Genomic DNA, 6836 nt, shown 5'->3' on the forward strand with positions numbered 1-6836 from the left:
GGGGGGGGGGGGGGGGAGAGTTAGGGTGAGTGGGGAGAAAAGGGAGGGAAGAGGATTAGGGAAAGGAGGACAGAGCGATGCATTGGAGAGAAAAGGCAAATGAGAGGGAGAATATGATGTGAAAGAAATATGGAGAGGAAGAATGAAGGTGGTGAGAGGAAGAGGGGTGAGCAATGGAGGGGGAGACAAAAGGACAGAGGATGTCAGGGAAATGAAAGGAGATTGAGGGTGACAGAAAAGGAGAGCATGGACAAAGAGAATGAGGCACAGAGGGAAATAAAAGGGGGAGACTTTCATTGTAACAAAAGAAAAATGGAAATATAAATGTATAAACTGACCAAGAAAGTATAATATATGTAAAATTCAGTATCAATTAATGTCAATAATGTATTATAGTAGGGACAAAGAACATAAGTTTGACCCCAACTCTTTTTCAGGTTCATATCTTGTGCCTTTGTGATATGTTTAAATGCAGTATTGTTCAAAAAGTGCCTGTTTTTTCTCGTAGTGCCTCGTTCCTGTTCCCAGAGCCCAGTCTGCTCTGATTGGTTAGCTGGCCGGCTCTGTTGTGATTGGTCAACCGCTTAAAGATTTGTCCCGCAACTTAGCCTGCCACGTACAATGTGTTCGATTGCTAGCCAATAGAAGCACAAGTGTTACACAGTGATGTCACTAAGTTCAGTAAGTAAACAAAGGAGTACAATGTGTTTTGTGACAGTTGATCAATGGGGACTGTCCACGACACGATAAATCAATAAACTAAATGGAGGCGTTTCAAGCAGGATTTCAACCTTTGACCAAACCTATAATAACACACTACAGGAAAGGGAAAACCTCCAAAATCTTGAATAGGGCCTCTTCAATGTAAAGTATTCAACTCCCTCAGTAAAAATACAATTATACAACATATCTTCATGGAGCAGTTACTCTTGTATTCATTGTTTTTTCTTCCCTTTTCTTTTCTCAGTCAGGAATGCAGTTTTCTATCCTGAACACATTTTTCATCCGTCTGCTTCTATCCAACATTCACTGTCTGTTTTCGTATCCCCTACTTTGCCTCCCTTCCTGTCTTCTCTCTGTCTCCTCCGTTTCACTCCGACAGTTTAGACTCGTGGCAGGTAGGCTGACAGATTTACAGGTGCTTCTCATCTCCTGCCTCCACAGACAAAAAAACACACGTACACCACGCAGCCGAGGCTCTCTGGTTGTGTCAACAGTTTTGAATTCTTGCCTGCGTGCGTGAGCCACTTCATTGATTAAACATGGCAGGAAGTGGAGACCAATAAATAACCTTTATAGATCAGCGCTAAGTGCATTTCTTCTTAAATGGCAAGTAGACCCGAGGCGCGGGTCCAGCCTCGCGTCCAAAGCAGCCGGCCAACAAACTCACACACATTATGGGTGGAGGATCAGAGTGCATTCTTAAAATTGAACATCAAGATAAGGAGGCGAGGGCGGGGTGGGGGGGGGTTATTCATACTGAAAAAAGAAGCAGACAGAACTTGTCAGTCCCACTGGCAAAAAAATTGATTGATGAAGACAAGTTGCAATGGAGTTATTTCCTATACACTGGAAGCGAGTCAAGACTGCACTAAACATAAAGTATAAGGGCTGTTTGGGAAAATGAAAGCGCTGTCGACTGAACGGCTCGACTGACAGACCAGCAATTCAATTTAATTCTTAAAATAAGTGATTTATTCTTCTAAGAGCAATTCTTATTTGTCTTTTTCAATTGGATTTTGTTTGATTCTGCTTTTATAACTGTTAGTCAGTGTGGTCCACTCTGTTACGAAGCATGTAGGAGAAATGTGAAATAATCGTTCTACTCCTATAAAGAAAATGTATATACATGTGTACAGACTTTTCATAAAAAGCAATCTAGTTTTTATTATTTTAAATATGATGTGAGTAGTACATAACATTGAAGACTGTAGAGTGGTGAAGTTATCGTGTGATGACAATATGGAGCTAAATATTGAATAGCTAGTATAAAGAACATATTAATGAATATACAGAATGTGTTTATTCTGGGTTAGCTTGAAAAGTGGCAGTCTATATTTCAGTCTTAGCAGTAAGAGCAAAAATATGATTATAAAACGGACAAGTCAAATCAAGCAATCTGATTGGTTCTTAGCCGTGATATGCTGAGCGTATACCACGGGTAGAATTGTAAGTTACTTTTCACAACAAGTCAGTATCCCTCCGCGTCTGAGAAAAACAGTATACCGTTGGGCTGAAAAGCAAACTTTTCATACTGGAACAAGAAAGCAGCGGAGAAGTAACGGGGCAGAAGCCCTCCTTTTTGACGCAGCGGTCCAGACATAGACATCAAACGGCAAAACATATTCAGTGTGCAGTTCCTTTGGCATTAGGGCAGGGATATCTAGATACTTTTGAAGGTTTAACATAATGAATTGTGCTACTTTTAAAGCAAGCAACGATGTTTTCAAATCTGTAATCAAAGAGGTCCGCAAAAACGCTATCGACCAATCAGATTGCTTGATTTGACTTGTCAGTTTTATAAATATATTTAAATTTCTTCCGTTACGAAACAAACTTACAAAGCATAAGATGGAAACATTTAAGATTAATTTCAACCTCCGGGGTGGCCTTACTATGGAGGAGTGGATTGAGCAGTGCCTATCTCCAGAAAAAAAGCACCTAAACGACGACATGCAGAGCTACGTGAAGAGCAGGTAGACCAACTGGAAAAGTACCACCATTCAAAAGCTTTCTGATGCGGGTCTTGAAACAAAGCAGAGAAATTATGACCGTTAGTGGCCACAGGTGCGAAGGCTCTCTCCAGAGCTACTGGAAGCCCAATCTCGGGGACCGGAGAAAGTGGAGCAATATTCTCGCCACGCCAAGCAACAGCCTCGAACAACCTCAACCTATACAAGTGACCACGTAAGCCATTCTACTGATGCTGGACAGTTTTTCAGTGGGTGCACAATAAACGGCAACATACAAATTAATGTAAATAAATAGCCAAATAATCGATCAACGCTCTGTCTAATATGTTCGCTAGCTGTTAGTGTTGTTGCATAGCAGCAACCACCTCGCACTATCCTTCGTGCAGAAGGCAACGGAGTGACTATTTTATTTTTAACTTCATTATTTACTAATAAAAACGATTTAAATTGGAGTGTGTATTTACTTCGCGTCGGGCCGAACCACGCCCCTTAGCTGTGATATAATTAGCATATACCACGGCCTGTCGCTAGCTATCGCTTAATTATATTTCATTACAGCTATTGCATATCCTTTACTTTGAGGGCTGTTTTTTTCCCTCCTCAAGTTTTCTGAGGGCTAAAATATTTTCAGCTTATAAAGAAGCCCCCCCCTCTGATAATGTACAGTATAGGCTGTAACTGACCCTCACTGTAGTAAGAAGTCTGGTTCCATTACCTGGCAGCTTGAATGGAATAAAGACAGATTATGTTCATTTCAGTGTGAGAAAGGTAAGAGATAATCTTATGAAAAGCAATTCCAAATCTGTTTATGTTGGAGAGACCAGCAGGGATAACACTTTGTTGTTTGTTCACTTTCTCTTTCATCTGGAATCTTTCAAATTTTTCTAAATAAATTATCTGTCTTTGTTCCTATCTTCCCGCATCGTTAAATCCCTCTTCCACATTTATCTTCTCATCTTCCACTCACACTCCTCTCTAAGTGTGTGTGTGTGTGTGTGTGTGTGTGTGTGTGTGTGTGTGTCTTATCAGTGTTTTTAATCTCAACCTTTCTCTCACCACCATCAAATAGTCTTCTGGGAGTCTCTTTGCATCAGTGACACACAATCTGCAATCAATTCGAACAGCAGACTGCCCCCCCTCAACACAAACACACACACACACACACACACACACACACACACACACACACACACACACACACACACACACACACACACACTTAGAGAGGAGTGTGAGTGGAAGATATTCCCATATATGTATAGATTTATATATAAATGTGTAAACGTCAGTGGTGGAAGAAGAACTCAGAATTTTAAACTAGCAATAAAATAAAATAGCATAACATAAAAATACTCAGATACATTTGAAGTATCTCGTATACTTAACTACAGGACTGGAGTAAATGTACTTTAATTTTAGCAATGGTTATCGGGAATATAAAAACACCTTCAACACAGGTTTTTGTACATTACGTCCATGTGGCGCGTGTGTGTGTGTGTGTGTGTGTGTGTGTGTGTGTGCNTTTTATAAATATATTTACATTTCTTCCGTTACGAAACAAACTTACAAAGCATAAGATGGAAACATTTAAGATTAACTTCGACCTCCGGGGGGGTCTTACTATGGAGGAGTGGATTGAGCAGTGCCTATCTCCAGAAAAAAAAGCACCTAAACGACGACATGCAGAGCTACGTGAAGGACAGTTTTTCAGTGGATGCACAATAAACAGCAACATACAAATGAATGTAAATAAACAGCCAAATAATGGATCAACGCTCTCTGCCTAAAATGTTCGCTAGCTGTTAGTGTTGTTGCATAGCAACCACCTCGCACTATGTTTTGTGCAGAAGAAGAATTTTGAACATCATTATTTACTAATAAAAACTATTTAAATTAGAGTGTGTACTTTTTTTTTTCATATTGCCACACTTGGTAACCGTTTTATAAAAGCAATAGCTCAAATATAACTGACGGAAACAATATTGACCCTAGTTGACCCGAATTTGTGATTTAAAGGAGTGTAAAAATGTAAAATCAACACATGTTTTAGGACAAATGTGTTGGAAGATATTTTTCAATAACACTAGAACAAATTAATCTTTACACCTCTCGTTCGTAACACACCAGCCACTGGAAATTGAGATTGAGTTATTGGCATTTACAAAATCTTATATTTTCATAGAGGAGGAGAAACTAATGTTTATGTTAAGAAACCTGTGCAGAGGACATTGAGAGATTAGATTGAATGTATTAGAACAGTTAGATGTTTGCCTTTGTTAGGATATAATAACATTTCAGGATCAAAGGGACGTGTACAAAAACAAAATGTCAACATATGTCTCGTCTCTAAAACCAGTCAGCTTAGTGACCCAGACCAACATGGAGGATTTACTGTTGGCCTCTCTCTGCTCCTTCCTGCAACATTGAGTTTCATCGACTGGTTTACCAGGAAGCATGCTGCATATGTGGCCTTCCCCATCTGCCGTGGACGGGCACAATGAAGTGTTTGTGCGCCTCCGGTCTGTGTCCTCTGTCCGCCCCCCCGTCCTCTTTCCTTTAAGCCACAGATGTTCCCAGTGCCATCCCACTAAAGCGCCTCCGGACAAGACTGTGTCCTGTGTTTGGCCGGTGGCGAAAAGCCGCAAAAGTCTGAGAGGACACCATGGGAACAGAGTGGACGGCTTTGATAGCGCAGTCATGCAGACTTTTTGAGATGTTTGCGCCTTCCATTCATAAGCGAATCTTTGTGAGACGAGGAATTAAAAACAGGCCGCAGCGATGTCTGCGCATGTGTCACCGCTGGACAATGAATAACCACAGTGCTGAAAATAGTAAACAGCGGTCAGCAGCGACCTTTCAGGGACAGGAAGTGGACATTTATAAAGTGGCAGGAACTCTTTTTTTGCCGTTTTGTTTTTGAATGTTGTGCTAATTGTAGGGCCACTTTCTATGGTGTTGAGAAAACAAACACACTGTACCTTCCTCTCTCACTGGCGAGAGCGTCGATCTCATCAAAGAAGACGATGGACGGAGCGACGGCCCGCGCCTTCCTAAACACCTGCGAGCAACAATAGAGGAGAGGGAAACAGGACAAACTGTTAGCAGGACAAATGAATCACTCTCAGCACAAACATACACAGGAAATGTGACACTTGTTAATGTCATAAACTAGATCTCAGCTCATCCGTTCATTACATCAGCAACCAGAAATAGATGGTGTCCGGAAAACTCAACTTCAACATAACAAAAGTATTAAAATACGTTCATTCGGTTATGAAAATGTAATGTACCAACCTCTCTCACGGCTCTCTCAGACTCTCCAACATACTTGCTCAGTAACTCTGGACCCTAGAAAAAGAAAAGTCAAGTTTAAGGATTATTAAAGAGGCCCTATAATGCTTCTGAGGGGTTTCCCTTTCCTGTAGTGTTACATAGGTTTTGTGTGCATGTAAATGGTCAGCAAACGCCAACGTTTCCTAGAGAGGGAGTTAATAACAAGGTACTGCATTATATTAAAGTGGACCTATCGTAGGGCCATACCAATACAAAACATGTCTGTGAAGTTTTTTGCTTAAAATACCAAACAGATCACCCATTGTAGCCATGCCTCGTACTGCTCATCATACCCCTCTTTTGCAGCCCTGTTAGAAAAAGCGGATTTTGGGTCCTTAGCTTGAAAAAAAAAAGAAGAGGAGGCGGAGCTAATGCCTGATCAGAATTCTACCGGAGATAAAGTTCAATTCTGCTGTGATAAAACGCCATCCTGTTTAAACCACGTCAAGGATTATTTCTGAAATAGTATGGAGCTCAAATGCTTTTTCTCTTGCGGGTTTAGCACAAGGAGAGTTCCTTTTTTTATTTCCTGCTTTTTTAAAAACACATGTGCTCTCCAGTGCTCTCCAGTACAGGTTAGCTCTGAGTGTTAGCGAGGCTTGCTAATGTAAAGAAAGACGAGATTACGTCCAAAACACGTCAGGCATTGTTTCTGATAGCAACTCTCTGTGGGTCCGCCGCCGATTTGACGTCAGATCGGCAGCAAATCTGTATCCGCTCGTTGTACCCCTGTTTTTAAAGGATTTGGGTATGGAGGAAAAGACCGGGCAAAAAGTGGGGGGAAAACTATTCTGCACCCCGTGTAACTGT

The 6836-nt window shown here is 41.1% G+C and overlaps 1 long non-coding RNA gene across 1 annotated transcript in view; it reads right to left on the minus strand.

Annotated features, from left to right (window-relative positions):
• The window catches only part of LOC104948301 (uncharacterized), a 9529-nt gene extending 3448 nt beyond the window's left edge, over window positions 1–6081 (minus strand). Inside the window, exons 1-2 of the long non-coding RNA XR_798661.1 lie at window positions 5988–6081; window positions 5672–5751 (exon numbers count right to left, since the gene is read on the minus strand). This is a non-coding gene — a long non-coding RNA (uncharacterized lncRNA). The remainder of the gene's footprint in view (window positions 1–5671; window positions 5752–5987) is intronic.
• Window positions 6082–6836: the final 755 nt, after the last annotated feature.

Source organism: Notothenia coriiceps, unplaced genomic scaffold (genome assembly GCF_000735185.1).
Source record: "Notothenia coriiceps isolate Sejong01 unplaced genomic scaffold, NC01 NC01_scaffold00014063, whole genome shotgun sequence".
In the NCBI taxonomy this organism is placed as follows: Eukaryota; Metazoa; Chordata; class Actinopteri; order Perciformes; family Nototheniidae; genus Notothenia; species Notothenia coriiceps.